Genomic DNA, 16,125 nt, shown 5'->3' on the forward strand with positions numbered 1-16,125 from the left:
GTAGCTGTGGGAGTTGGTAGGTTTATTAAAAATGTCGGTGTCAAGTCAGTTGACATTAATGGGGATGGAGAGGTCCAGAAAGGGGAGGGAGGTATCTGAGATGGTCCAGGTAAATTTAAGGTCAGGGTGGAATATGTTGGTGAAGTTGATGAATTGCTCAAACTCCTCGAGGGAGCACGAGGTGGTGCCAATGCAGTCATCAATGTTGTGGAGGAAGACGTGGGGAGTGGTGCCGGTGTAATTACGGAAGATGGACTGTTCTACATAGTCAACAAAGAGACAGGCAGAGCTGGGGCCCATACGTGTGCCCATGGCTACCCCTTTGGTCTGGAGGAAGTGGGAGGATTTGAAGGAGAAATTGTTAAGGGTGAAGACAAGTTCAGCCAAACGAATGAGAGTGTCGGTGGAAGGGTACTGTTGTGGACATCGGGAGATGAAGAAACGGAGGGCTTGGAGGTCCTGGTCATGGTGGATCGAGGTGTAGAGGGATTGGATATCCATTGTGAAGATGAAGAGTTGGGGGCCAGGGAAACGGATGTCTTGGAGGAGTGGAGGGTGTGAGTGGTGTCTCAAATGAATGTGGGTAGTTCCTGGACTAGGGGGGGATAGGACAATGTCGAGGTAGGCAGACATGAGTTCGGTGGGGTAGGAGCATGCTGAGACAGTGGGTCGGCCAGGGTGGTCAGGCTTGTGGATCTTGGGAAGGAGGTAGAACCGGGCAGTGGGGGATCCTGGACAATGAGGTTGGAAGCTGTGGGTGGGAGATCTCCTCCTGAGGTGATGAGGTTCTGTATGGTCTGGGAGATGATGGTTTGGTGATTGGAGGTGGGTCATGGTAGAGGGGGTGGTAGGAGGAGGTGTCTTTGAGTTGGCATCATGGCTTCAGCGGTGTAGAGGTCAGTGCACCAGACTCCCACTGCACCCCCTTTATCTGCTGGTTTGATGGTGATGTCGGTATTGGAGCAGAGGAAGTGGAGGGCTGCACGTTGTGAGGGTGAGAGGTTGGAGTGGGGGAGGGGGGAGATAGGTTGGGGTGGGCAATGTCTCGGTGGAAGTTGGAAATGAAGAAATCGAAGGCAGGTAATAGGCCAGCGCGGGATATCCAGGTGGATGGAGTGTATTGGAGGCCGGCAAAGGGGTCCTCAGGAAATAGGCGGGAGTCTTCATTGTAAAAGTAAGCTCTGAGGCGGAGGTGGTGGAAGAAGTGTTTGACGTCACGGCGTGTATTAAATTAATTGATGTGTGGACGGAGGGGGATAAAGGTGCAGCCTTTGCTGAGGACTGATCATTCGTCCTCAGTGAGGGGGAGGTCAGGGGGAATGGTGAAAACTCGGCAAGACTGGGAGCTGGGACCAAGCGTAGGTGTGGAGCTTGGGGAGGCGACGGAGCCTGTAACTGGAGTGGGTGTGGTGTTAGGGGGAATGGGGATGGAGTCATGAGCAGGGGTGGGGTTCCCCTCAGGGTTCTGGGGGCAGGGATTGTGACAGTGGGACCTGGGGGTGGTGCCAGCAGAATGCAGGTGAGTGGCGTTGGTGGGGGGTGGAAGTCACTGAGTGTGTGACATCAGCGATGATGTGAGGGGCGGAAGTGATGTCACTTGTGGTGTATGAGGAATTGTGAGGGGCGGGAATGGCATTTACTTTATTTTAACCAATAATTTCCTGTCACAAATCTGTTTGACAATGTCATATCTAAATAAAACTCAGTCCCTTACTGTTTCTTTCTGTTGGTCTTCATCCACATCTCCATGGTGTTCCAATATTTCAACCTTTCTGTTTGGACTTGGGAATTTCCATTCACCTCAGACCTGTCCCCCTCCTCATCTGTGTCCGTTTATAGCACACTGCATAATCCTGGTACCAGAGGAGCCTATCCCAATAAAATAACTCAGTCCTCCCTGAGTACTGGTAGCAGTGCTCACTGGTCAGAACCACTTCCGATGATACCATTGTGTGATCCTGATCCATTCCTGCACTCTGGTGATATCACTCAGTCTCTCTCCATGTGGTATCCCTCACTGTGTGGGTCTAAATGCTGCCTCTGTCAGTGTCTCTCACTCTTGCAGTTACTCCAGATCCTGAGCCAACAGCATTCTCCACTCCAGAGGGAAGCAACTGCACAGGCCATGGATGGAGACTGGGAATGTCCAGATCTCTGTGGGACTCAGTGCCATTCTCCATGTGTAACCTTCATTGCATTAGTCTAATTTCCCATTCTGTCTACTTCTCTGTCTTCTGTAGGTCTTCCTGATGTCCCTGACCCAGCAGAATTCCCAATTCCTGAATCGTCCATCACCACATTGAAGACAGTTGGTCAGCCAGAGAGCGATGGAGAGTGAGATCTGGAGCCTTCAGTAAATCCTGCAGCCGGTAAGATCACTCACAGTAAACAGCACAGGGAGGAGTTAGTGGACTTTAATTCAGATCCTGAGGGTATGATGTAGGAACAATGCTGGGCAATGAACATGAGAAAATTCTCAGGCTTCATTATCACCATCTTGTCTGTAAATTCATTGTTCAACAGAACCCTCCCAATGTCTGTCAGTTTCTCCACTGTCTGTTTCATAGACACCACTTCCCCATCTCTATCAGCCCCTACAATCCTGCTTATCCCTGTAAGCTCCTCATATCAGTAAAACTCTCCAAGTTTCTACCTTTGCCTGTCATCTCGGGTTCTGTCACATCTCTCCTTAACTGAAGGAAAACAACCCTTCAGTTCCTTAACCCATCCTGGTCAGTGTAGTCCTTTCCAGACCTGAAAAACCTCCCTGTCTTTGTGTCTTTTTTGAACTCCTACAACCTTCATGATCTCTGTAACCTATCCGTCACGACAACAAAAAAGCTCTGTACCTTAGTAACCTCCTCCAGCTGTTAGACTCCTCCTTGTCTCTGGGCACAAAGCAGAGTGACCCTGCTTCTCTCATCAATTAGTTTCTGCATTTCTAATGATGACTATGAACTCTTCCTGTCTCTAAAACACACTCAGTCTCTGTAAACTCTGCTGGTCCCCATTGATGTAATTTCCTTCAGTAACTTCAAACCTTTATACCTTTAATCTCCTCCAGACGTGACCACACAGTTTATTTCTATAACCTCTATGAGTGATAGAGTCATAGTGATGTACAGCACGGAAACAGACCCTTCGGTCCAACCCGTCCATGCCAACCAGATATCCCAACCCAATCTAGTCCCACCTGCCAGCACCCGGCCCATATTCCTCCAAACCCTTCCCATTCATATACCCATCCAAATGCCTCTTAAATGTTGCAATTGTACCATCCTCCACCAAACCTTTAGCAGCTCGTTCCATACATGTACCACCCTCTGCGTGAAAAAGTTGCTCCTTAGGTCTCTTTTTTATCTTTCCCCTCTCACCCTAAACCTATGCCCTCTAGTTCTGGACTCCCTGACCCCAGGGAAAATACTTTGTCTATTTATCCTATCCATGCCCCTCATAATTTTGTAAACCTCTGTAAGGTCACCCCTCAGCCTCCGAAGCTCCAGGGAAAACCGCCCCAGCCTGTTCAGCCTCTCCCTGTAGCTCAAATCCTCCAATCCTAGCAACATCCTTGTAAAGCTTTTCTGAACCCTTTCAATTTTCACAACAATTCTTCCAATAGGAAGGAGACCGGAATTGCACAGAATATTCAAACAGTGGCCAAACCAATGTCCTGTACAGCCGCAACAGGACCTCACAACTCCTGTACTCAATACGCTGACCAATTAAGGAAAGCATACCAAATGCCGCCTTCACTATCCTATCTACCTGCGACTCTACTTTCAAGGAGCTATGAACTTGCACTCCAAGGTCTCGTTGGTCTGCAACACTCCCTAAGACCTTACCATTACGTGTATAAGTCCTGCTAAGATTTGCTAACCTAAAATGCAGCACATCGCATTGATCTGAATTAAACTCCATCTGCCAGTTAGCCCATTGGCCCATCTGGTCCAGATCCTGTTGTAACCCTCTTCGCTGTCCACTACACCTCCAATTTTCGTGTCATCTGTAAACTTACTAACTTTACCTCTTATGCTCACATCCAAATCATTTATGTAAATGGCAAAACGTAGAGGGCCCAGCACCGATCCTTGTGGCATTCCATTGGTCACAGGCCTCCAGACTGAAAAACAACCCTCCACCACCACCCTCTGTCTTCTACCTTTTAGCCAGTTCTGTATCCAAATGGCTAGTTCTCCCTGTATTCCATGAGATCTAATCTTGCTAATCAGTGTCCCATGGGCAACCTTGTTGAATGCCTCACTGAAGTCCATATAGATCACATCTATCACACTGCCCTCCTCAATCTTCTTTGTTACTTCTTCAAAAAAATTCAATCAAGTTTGTGAGACATGTTTTCCCACGCACAAATCCATGTCGACTATTCCTAATCAGTCCTTGCCTTTCCAAATACATGTGCATTTTGTCCCTCAGGATTCCCTCCAACAACTTGCCCACCGCCGAGGTCAGGCTCACCGGTCATAGTTCCCTGGCTTGTCCTTACCACCCTTCTTAAACAGTGGCAACACGTTTGCCAACCTCCAGTCTTCAGCATCTCACCTGTGACTATCGATGATACAAATATCTCAGCAAGAGGCCCAGCAATCACTTCTCTAGCTTCCCACAGAGTTCTAGGGTACACCTGATCATGTCCTGGGGATTTATTCACCTTTAACCGTTTCAAGACATCCAGCACTTCCTCCTCTGTAATCTGGACGTTTTGCAAGATGTCACCATCTATTTCCCTACAGTCTATATCTTACATATGCTTTTCCACAGTAAATACTGATGCAAAATATTCATTTAGTATCTCCCCCATTTTCTGCGGCTCCATACGAAGGCTGCCTTACTGGTCTGTAATACAATCCTAGTAAGGTGATCATCCCTTTCTTATTTCTCAGTTCCACCCAAATAACTTCCCTGGATGTATTTCCGGGAATATCCTCCCTCGGCACAGCTGTAATGCTATCCCTTATCAAAAATGCCACTCCCCTTCTCTCTTGCCTCCCTTTCTATCCTTCCTGTAGCATTTGTATCCTGGAACATTAAGCTGCCAGTCCTGCCCATCCCTGAGCCATGTTTCTGTAATTGCTATGAGATCCCAGTCCCATGTTCCTAACCATGCCCTGAGTTAATCTGCCTTCCCTGTTAGGCCCCTTGCATTGAAATAAATGCAGCTTTATTTATTAATCCTACCTTGTCCCTGTTTGACTCACTTCTGTTCTCAGCTCTACCCGTCTCAGATCGAGCTCCCAAAAACCTCCCTGTGATTGTTATCACGTCCCATCACTGCATTCCTCCAAATCCCTGTAAAGTCCTCCCATTCCTAAAACCCACCCTGTATCTGTCACCTGCCCCAGCTTCCACAACCCTCCCTATCTCTGTAAGACACCCCGCCCCCACACACACACACCCCCATCCCAGTTACTACAGCCCGCTGTATCACTAAATGCCAGTAGTCACTATAATATCAGAGTAAGGTGTGAAAGCAGGAATACTGTACTGGGTTAAATGATCAGATGTGATCATATTGAATGGTGGGACCGACTCTGTGGTCAAATGGCCGATACCTGCTCTTCTTTCCTGTGCTTCTCTATAAACTTACTCTCTATATAACCTCCTTCAGTCCCCACAGCCCTCCCTATCTCCATAAACTCCTTCAGTCCCCACGACTCTTCCTATCTATATAACCTGAATCATTCCCCACAAACCTCCCTAACTCCATAACCTCCAAAATGCCCCACGACCCTCCCTATCTCCATAATCTCATCCAGACCCAACGACCCTCCCGTTCAGAGTAACCTCCTTCAATCCCCATGATCCTCCTGATCTGTGCAACCTCCTTCAGGCCCAACAGCCCTGCAGATCCCTTTGGCCCCTTTCAGGCCCCACATCACTCCCTATCTCCATAATGTTCTTCAGTCACCACTGCACTCTCTGTGTCCATAATCTCATACAGTCCCCACATCACTCCCTATCTCCATAATGTCCTTCAGTCCCTATGACCCTCCCTATTTCCAAAACCCCTATTACCTGCTGACCCTGTGAGCCACCTTTTTTCAGATTGATAAACACAAACTCCCATAACCCTTTCTGCTGCCAGTCTGAAACCAAACAGAGTTAGCCTGATAGTAGATTAGATTAGATTAGATTACTTACAGCGTGGAAACAGGCCCTTCGGCCCAACAAGTCCACACCGCCCCGCCGAAGCGTAACCCAACCATACCCCTACATCTACATCTACATCTACCCCTTACCTAACACTACGGGCAATTTAGCATGGCCAATTCACCTGACCTGCACATCTTTGGACTGTGGGAGGAAACCGGAGCACCCGGAGGAAACCCACGCAGACACAGGGAGAATGTGCAAACTCCACACAGTCAGTCGCCTGAGGCGGGAATTGAACCCGGGTCTCTGGCGCTGCGAGGCAGCAGTGCTAACCACTGTGCCACCGTGCTGGAATCTTAAAACAAATAAAGGTAGATCAATCCTTAGCAGCTCGTTAGGTCTATCCTTGAATATTATGGGAAGCTCGGGAAGAGTCTGCAATGTCCCTAACAGAGTAGGTCGGGAGCTGAAATATGTTTGAAAGGATATGTCAATGAACAACAACTGGACCCTTAGAAACGTTTTTAATAAAAAGAAAATGTGTTTTTGAGCCTGTTGGATTTTCTTTTTATTGATGAGAATATAAATGGCAGAATAGATACGGGTGTAGGAGTGGTTGTACCGAGGATACGGTTTATTTGAATTTTCAGAAACTTTTACACAAGTTTCACTAAGGGCTAAAGAGTAACTTGGTAGAGAATAGGGCACCTTAACTGTCAGGAGGTGGGTGAGATATTAGACAAAATAGTGTTGTCAGAATTTACTGTGGAGAAAGACATGGAAGCTCGGGAACTTGGGGAAATAAATAGTGATGTCTTGGAAATAATCCTCAACAGAGAAGAGAAAGTGCTGGAATTTTAAAACAAATAAAGGTAGATCAATCCTTAGCAGCTCGTTAGGTCTATCCTTGAATATTATGGGAAGCTCGGGAAGAGTCTGCAATGTCCCTATTATCAACAAACACAATGAGTTACTGGAAGACTGGAGGGTGGCTAATGCTATTCCATCACTTAAGGTCTGCAGGGAAAAGCTAGGAAATTACAGCCCCGTGAGCCCAGTGATGGGGAAGTTGTTGGCGGAGATTCTGAGAGAAAGGAGCTACATATATTTGGAAAGGCAAGGGCTGATTAGAGATAGCCAGCATGGCTTTGTGAGTGGGAAACTGTGTTTCACAAACCGGATTGACTCTTCGAGGAGTTGACCAAGAGATAGATGAAGGCAGAGCACTCAGCGTTGACTACATGAACTTCAGGAAAGCATTTGACAAGGTTCCAAGGGATTTAGAAATCTAGTCAAGAGGAAGAAGGAAGCTAACTTAAGTTTGAGGAACCAAGGATCAGAAGCGGGGCTCTAGAGAGTTACATGGGGCAGCACGGTGGGTCAGTGGTTAGCACTGCTGCCTCATAGCACTAGGGACGCGATTTCAATTCCAGCCCCAGGCAACTGTCTGCGTGGAGTTTGCACATTCTCCCCATGTCTGTGTGGGTTTCCGACAGGTGCTCCGGTTTCCACCCACAGCCCAAAGATGTGCAGGTTAGGTGAATCAGCCATGCGTTGTTCAAGAAAGGGAATAGAGATAATCCTGGGAATCACAGACCTGTCAGTCTTCTGTCTGTGATGTGCAGACTATTGGAGAGGACTCTGAGACACAAGATTTATGATTCCTTGGAAAACCATAGTTTGATTCGAGAAGGTCATCGTGGCTTTGTAAGGGACAGGTCATGCCTCACAAATCTTATTGAATCCTTTGAGAATGTGACAAAACACATTTATGGCTCATTGAGAAAGTACAGAGCATGGGATACAGGGAAACCTGCCTGTCTGGATAGAGAATTCCTGGCCCATAGAAGACAGATGGTGATGACAGATGGAAATCATTCAGCCTGGAGCTCAGTGACCAGTGGTTTGCTGCAGGGAGAGGTCAAAACGTTTCTGCTCTTTGTGATTTTATGAATGACTTGGATGTGTGAGTGGAAGAGTGGGTAAGTAAGTTTGATAATGACACGAAGGTTAGTGGAGTGGTGAATAGTGTGGATGTCCGCTGGAGGTTGCAATGGGACATTGACAGGATGTAGAGCTGGGCTGTGAAGTGGCAGATGAAGTCAAATGAGGAAAAGTGTGAAGTGATGCATTTTGGAAGGTGAGACTTGAATGCAGAATACAGGGGTAAAGGCAGAATACTGAATAGTGTGGAGGAACAGATGGATCTTGGATTTCATGACCAGAGATCCATCAAATTTGCCACTAAGCTGATAGTGTCGTTCAGAAAGAATATGTTGTATTGGCTTTCATTAGCTGGGGGATTGAGTTTTAAAGCCATGAGGTTATGCTGCAGCTCTATAGAGCCCTGTTTCAATCCCAATTAGAATATTGTGTTCAGTTTTGATCCCTTCATTACAGGAAGGATGTGGAAGCTTTAGTGAGGGTAAAGAGGAGAGTTACCAGGATGCTACCTGGACTGGAGAGCATGTCTTATGGAGAAAGGTTGAGGGAGCTAAGGCTTTTCTCATTGGAAGAAGGGTTAGGTGTGATTTGGTAGAGGTGAACAAGATGGTGTGAGGCAAAGATAGAGTGAAGAGTGAGAGACCTCTTTATCCCATGGCATACATGGTACAAGGGGGCATAATTCAGATGTAGGTTCTTTACACAGAGAGTGGAGGGTGGGTGGATGGAACGTGATATTTTAACAGACTCTTGGATAGGCACATGGATGATAGCAAAATGAAGGGTATATAAGTTAGTTTGATCTTACAGTCAAATAAAAGATTGGCATGGCATCATGGCCGAAGGGTCTTGTGCTGTACTGTTCTGTGTTCTAGTTCTGTCTGGTAAACTGGGTAATAAGCTCAGATCAATGTAAAAGGATATGGCATTCAGGAGGAGCTAGTCCACTGGATACAAAATTGGGCTTGATGGCAGGAGACAGAGGGTGATGGGAGACATGTTGTTTTTCTGACTGGAGACATGTGACCAGCGATGGAGTGGGTCCCCTGTTGTTTGTCATTTGGATAAATGGTTTGGATGGGAATATTGGTTTTGTGGTTGGTAAGTTTTTTGAGTGACACTGAAATTATTGGTAAAGTGGACAGTAAAGAAAGTTATTATCTATGATACAACAGGACGAATAGTACACTGGGATATTGGGCTGAAGAATAGCAGATGGAGTTTAATTAGATAAATGTGAGGTGTTCCATTTTGGTGAAACAAACCAGGGTGGGACTTGTACGGTTAATGTTCGGGCCCTGGGTAGTGTTGTCAGTCAGAGACCCAGGGATGCAGGTAGAAAGTTCCTTGTAAGTGGTGTCACAGGTAGACAGGTTGATGAAGCAGGCGTTTGGGATGGTTACCTTCTTTGGGCAGAGCATTGAGAGTAGAAGTTGGGATGTCATGTTGTGGTTGTACAGGACATTGGTAAGGCCACCATAAAAGCATTGTTGACCAGTAGGAAGTACTCATCTGGTTCACTTACATCCTTTAGAGAAGAACATCTGACATTCTAACCTGGTCTGGCCTGCACGTGACACCAGACCGACTGCAACATGGCTGACTCAGTGCGATACTCTGGGTAATTAGCAATGGGGCAAAGAATGTTGATCCAATCAGTGACATCCTCATCCCATGAACGAAGAAATAAAAATACATAGTCCCTCCCTTCCTCTGCAAACCCCTCCAGCTGCTGCAATCCGTACTGGCTTTGTAACACCGTTCAGACCCTGACCCCTCTCTGTAACACTCTCCCCACCTCCAGCACCTTCAGCTCTCCCGGTTCCTTTTGTGACATAAAACCTTGACAATTATTCCCTCTTCCATCTGACCTCCTCCTGCGAGCAGACCCTTTGAAATCCCTTTAACACTTACTCCTAAAACATTCTCTCACTTCAGGATTTTAATTACTTTTTGGTGATCCTCTAAGCCCGATAATCTAATATGATCCTTTTTACTTGAGTGAGGGACTGATGGGGATTTCTTGCTGAGGATTTGTCTGTTTCAATGGAATGTCCTTTTGTTGAGTGTTTTACACTGCTCCTTCAAATGTTTTCCACTGTTCATTGACAGACACATATTTCAGTCTGTTTAGCCAATTTACCTTGCTCAGTTCTCCTCTCAAACTCATGTTATTGTTTATTTTTGTTTCTAGTTGTAGTTTGTCCTTACTGTGATTCACTTTAAAACTTTATATTTCTTTAAACTGCACTTTATCACAATTTCCCTGAGGATCTCTCCAGGTGACATTACTCATTCACTAAGTTTCATCACACAATGGTCGCTCTGAGATAGTTATGTCCCTAGTCAGTTGCACAATTTGTTATTCAAAGAAACACTGAAAACTAATTCTCTGAACTCCTCTTCCAATATCACTCTTGCCAGTGTGACTGTCCCACATTTTGTGAATCTTGATGTTTCCCAAAATTATCACAATGTGTTTGTTAAAAAAATTCCACTGAGTTCCTGTGTAATGCAGTGATGAGCAACGGAATGCTGTTCGGTGGCTAAAACTGTTCTGCTGCTTGTGTCATTAGCAAGTAGTAGCCAGAATTTACATTCAGACTGACTCTACTTCATGATCTAAGGTCAAATGATTTCTCTGTAATGCCTTTGTTATCCATTACTGATAGCGTTGCCCATTTTGCTTGAGTTTCTGCAAGGTTGTGAACCATTGAATATTTATATCCACTTTTTGTTCAGTCTGTAACCATGTCTCTCTGGTGTCTAAACCTCTTTTATCTCAGTGTCACAAATCCATCTGCCTTACTGATAAGACTTCGTCCATTCAAAACAAAAACATAATTTACTCTTTCCCACAATTTCCTGTCACAAACCTATTCACTGATGTACAGTTTTAGTTAAACTCTGTCCCATCCTGTTCCTTTCTGATTGCCTTCAGCCACATCCCCATACTGTTCCGATGCTTCACCTTTTCTCTTTGGATTTTGAAAGCTCCTTTCACCTGAACCCTGTCCCTGCATCCTCTCTGTCAGTTTAAAGCCCTGTCCATAGACCTACTGATATGATTGGCCAGGACCCTGGTCCCAGCACGGTTCAAGTGGGACCATCCTATTGGATTTTTTTTATAAATCAGGTAGGGGATGTGGGTGTCTCTGGCTGACCAGCCTTTATTGCCCAGCCCTAGCTGCCCGTGAGCTGAGTAGCTTGCTTGGCCATTTCAGAGGACCATTGAGAGGCAAACACTTTGCTGTGGGTATGTCGTGCAGACCACGTGAGGATGATCAGATCTCGTTGTCGAGAGGAAAGTGGGCGGCACAGTGGCTCAGTTATTAGCACTCCTGCCTCACAACACGAGCGTCCCAGGTTCAATTCCAGTCGTGGGCGACTGTGTGGCGTTTGCACATTCTCCCCGTGTCTACGTGAATTGCCTCTGGATACTGCCGTTTTCTCCCACAGTCCAAAGACGTGCAGGTCAGGTGAATTGGCTATGGTAAATTGCCCATAATGTTAGGTGTATTAGGTCGAGGGAGATGGGTCTGAGTGGGTTACTCTTTGGTGGGATGGCATGGACTGGTTAGGTCAAATCGCCTGTTTCCACACTGCAGGGAATCTAATCCAAGGGATTGTGATTTTTGTACTTCAGCAATGGTTTCATATTTGTTTATGGATTGTTAATTGCTATTTTTAAAATTATTGATTTTAAATTCCACCATATCTTATGATGGGATTCAAACCTGCCGCCCCTGAACATTAGCTGTGGTTTTGGACAAATGCCCTAACAATAATGTTACTAGGCCATCACTTCACCTGCTCACTGGTTGCTCATCCCAGAGCACTGATACATGAAGCTAAACCCATTCTTCCAACATGATTGTGTGATCCTGAAGCCTTCCAGCACTCTGGTGATATCACTCAGTCTCTCTCCATGTGGTATCCCTCACTGTGTGGGTCTAATTGCTGCCTCTGTCAGTGTCTCTCACTCTTGCAGCTACTCCAGATCCTGAGCCAACAGAATTCTCCACTCCAGAGAGACGCAACAGCACAGTCCAGGGATGGAGTTTGGGATTTTCCAGATATCTCTGGGGCTCATTTCCATTCTCCTTGTGTAACCCTCACTGCATCAGTCTAATTTCCCATTCTGTCTATTTCTCTGTCTCCTGTAGGTACTCAGGAAGTTGCTGACTCAATAGACTTCCCAACTGTTGTGTGTCTCATCCATCACCTCATTGAAGATGGTTAGTCAGCCAGAGAGACAAAGGGAAGGGAGATCTGGAGCCTTCAATAAATCTTGCAGTGAGGTAAGATCACTCACAGTGCACAGAGCAGAGAGCAATGAGAGGGCTCCAAACATCGCTAACAAGACATGACATAGATACAGTGCTGGATGGGGAGCACAGTATAGACACACCCCATGCTCAATCACCACATCTACTTTAACTTATGTTGCACTGAGACAGCATCGGGAGTTCATAGTTATCAATCCAGTCCTGTGCTGTCTTAGCGAGCATCAGTACAACAGAGGGGAGAGTAGGCCTCCGACGAGAGGTTGTGAATGCTGCCTGGGATCTTTCTGTTCTGTGTTCTCCCTCCAACACTGTACTAAGACTCACTACTCTGCAACACTACCTGTGGCCTGACTTGTGGACCAGTGTCTTCAGTCATTTTTAACTCCTAAAATAGTCCCTGCCCCTGTAACCTCCTCCCTGCCCGATAGTCCCTCCACATATTTGAAATGTACTGCATTCCAGACTACCATCCCTATCGCTGTAACTTGCTTCAGTGTCTATAACATGCCTTATTTTGGTAAACTAATCCTCTTTAGCTGGATACAGAGTGATACAGCACCGAAACAGAACTTGTGGTCCAACTCCTCAATGCTGCCCATGTTACCTAAACTGAATGAGTCTCATTTGCCTGCATTTGGCCCTTATCTCTTCAAACCTTCTCCTCTCCATGTACCTGCCCAAATGTCTTTTCCATGCTGTAATTGTTCTTGTTTCTCCCTTGTGCCTGAGGCAGTCTGTTCCGTCCATGCACCATCCTCTGTGGATAATGTTCCCCCTTCGCTCCCTCTTTAAATCCTTGCTCTCTCACCTCCTGTTTATACCCTCTAGTTTTGGACTCACCTACTGTTGGTTATTCACCATTCTTAGGGTCACCCTGTGGCCTCCTCTGCCCAAGGGAAATATTTAGGTCAATGTTACAAATAACTCCAATGTATTTAACAAAGCGCTGGCCAATGTCGGCAAATGTGCCAAATGTCGCTTTCCCCACCCTGTCCACCTGGTATGCCACTTCCGAGGAATAATGTAACTAGCACCCCCTGGTCTTTCTCTCTCTCTCTCTCTCTCTGTTCAACAACCCTGGCCAGAGCCCTTCCATTAACTGTGTTAGTCCTCCCTGGTTTGTCTTAACAAAATCCAACACCTGAATTAATCTCCATCTTTCATTCCTTGGTCCACTGGCCCAGTTGGTCAGTATCCCCTTTGATAACCGTATTTACTGCCCACGACACCATTCATTTGATCATCAACAAACTTTCGCACAATCACTCCTATATTTTCAACCAAATCATTTATGTTGATGATGCACATCAGTGGACCCAGCCCTGATCCTTTCTTCAATAATGGAATCAAACCATATTCTTGTCATAGAGCCAAACAGCATGGAAACTGACCCTTCAGTTGATACCCACCATAATCTGAAACTAAACTCTTCCCAGCTGCCTGTTGCTGGCCCATATCACTCCACCCCTTCCCTAGTCACCTGTTTATCAAAATATCTTTTAAATGTTGTAATTGTACCCACATCAACCCCTTTCTCAGGAAGTTCATTCCACACTCAAACCACCCTCTCTGCAGCAAATTGCCCCATATCTTTTTTTTTTGAACATCTCTCTCCTCTAACCTTAAAAATGTGGCCCCTCCTCTTGAGACTCCCCCATCCTGAGGAAAAGGCAACTACCATTACATTGATCTATATACCTCATTTTTTTTTCATAAATCTTTATAGCATCATGTCTCAACCCCCAGGCTCCAGTGAAAAAAGACTCAGCCTATCCAGCCATTTTTCCGAACTCAAGCCTTCCATACCAAGCAATATCCTGGTAAATCTCTTCTGAATGCCCTTCAGATTAATAATATCCTCCCTGTTAACTGGGCGACCAGAACTGGACAGAGTATTGCAGAACAGGCCTCACAAATGTCTGTGCAATTGCAACATGACGTCCCAAATCCTACACTCAATGGACTGAGCCATAGTCAGGCTTGCCAAGCACTGTCTTATCCATCCTGTGATGCAAGCATCAAGAATTATGTACCTGAACCCGGAGGTCCCTCTGCTCTAAAACACTAACTGAAGCCTTAACATTAATTGTATAAGCTCTACCCTTTTTTGTTTTACGAAATGCATTACCTTGTATTTACTCCGATTGCATTCCATCTCTAGTTTTTCAGCCCATTCACTCACTTCAAGATCCCTTTGTAATCTCAGAAAACCTCCTTCACTGTCCATGATGCCACCCTCCAGCCTGCCAGCCCATCACACATGGCTGTCAGTAGTACACATACCTTTGCTAGGGCCTCCACAATTTCTTCCCTAGCATCCCACAGTGTCCTGTGATACACTTAATCAGGTTCTGGGACTTGCCATAGCTTTGTGTTTTAAAACCTCCAGCACCACCTCTTTTATAACATGCACTCTTTTCAAGTCATAGAGATGTACAGCATAGAAACAGACCCTTCGGTCTCCAACTCGTCCAGGCTTACCAGAAGATCGAAATAAATCCATTCCCTTTTCCAGCATTTGGCCCATATACGTCTACACCATTACTATTCAGATGTCCATCCAGATACCTTTTAAATGTTGTAATTGTATCAGTCTCCATTACTTTCTCTCTCAGCTCATTCCATACACATATCACCATGTGTGTGAAGAAGCTGTCCCTTCAGTCCCTCTGTAAGCCATTCACCTATAACCTTAAACTTATGCCCTCTAGTTTTGGACTCCCCAACTTCTGGGAAAAGGCCTTGAATGCTTACCCTATCCATGCCCCTCATGTTCATACAAACCTCTGTAAGGTCATCCCTCAGTCTCCGATTCTCCAGTGACAGTAACCCCAGCTTATTCAGCAACAACACGGGCAATTTCTTGTTCATCTTTTCTGAGCCCTTTCAAGTTTCACAACATCCTTCCTGGAGCAGAGAGACTGGAATTGCAGAGAACTCCAATTGTGGTCTCATATGTTACTCTTGTTCCCTGGGTTCCGCAGTCTTTCTCCACAGTAAGTTCTGGAGTGAAAAGATTGTTTAGGATCTTAGCAAATATCCTGCAGTTCCACACATCGATGGCCTCATTGATCTTTAATGGACACTATTTTGTCCTGAGTTACTTATGCACTCTTAATCTACTGATACAACCACTTTTGGATTCCCCTTTCCTTCTCTGCTGAGGCTATTTCATTTAGCCTTTCTCCATTTCTGTTTTCTACTCAAAGTGTATTCCTACAGCCCCTGTATATCCTCAGGGATTCCCTTGATCCAGCTGGCTATACCTGACATGTGCCCCCTTTTCCTTGACCAGAACCTCAATAGACAGCCAGTGTTTCCGAATGCTGTCAGCATTGACCTGCACACAAACAGGAAAATGCTGGCGCTGATCGATCAGTTTATCTCACTTTTAAAATATTCTCACTTGCCAAACATTCCTTTCCCTGTAAATAATTCCCTTCCCCAATCACATTTTGAAAGTTCCTGGCTAATATGATCAAGATTGGTCAGGCTTCATTTTATAACTTGCACTTGTGGACCAGGCCTGTCCTTTTCCAAAGCTGTTTTCAAACTTCTAGAACTGTGGTCATTTTGGCAAAATGCTTTCCCACTCACATCTCAGTCCCTTTCCCGACCTTAATTCCCAAGTGGAGGTCAAGTTTGGCCCCTTTCTCTTTTCAGGCCATTTACATATTGATTGGGAGTTTTCTGGAACACAATTACTAAATTCCTCCCTTACACACTGAACACTGACAGTCCCAGTCTAGGTTTCAAAAGTTCAAAAAACGTACCATAACAGCCC

At 45.7% G+C, this 16,125-nt stretch overlaps 1 long non-coding RNA gene across 2 annotated transcripts in view; it reads left to right on the plus strand.

Moving 5' to 3' along the window:
• The window catches only part of LOC140492683 (uncharacterized), a 108,454-nt gene that overhangs the window by 63,138 nt on the left and 29,191 nt on the right, over positions 1–16,125 (plus strand). For both annotated transcript variants that reach the window (XR_011963627.1, XR_011963626.1), the window contains exons 2-3: positions 2,241–2,369; positions 12,219–12,353. This is a non-coding gene — a long non-coding RNA (uncharacterized lncRNA). The remainder of the gene's footprint in view (positions 1–2,240; positions 2,370–12,218; positions 12,354–16,125) is intronic.

Source organism: Chiloscyllium punctatum, chromosome 21 (assembly GCF_047496795.1).
Source record: "Chiloscyllium punctatum isolate Juve2018m chromosome 21, sChiPun1.3, whole genome shotgun sequence".
In the NCBI taxonomy this organism is placed as follows: Eukaryota; Metazoa; Chordata; class Chondrichthyes; order Orectolobiformes; family Hemiscylliidae; genus Chiloscyllium; species Chiloscyllium punctatum.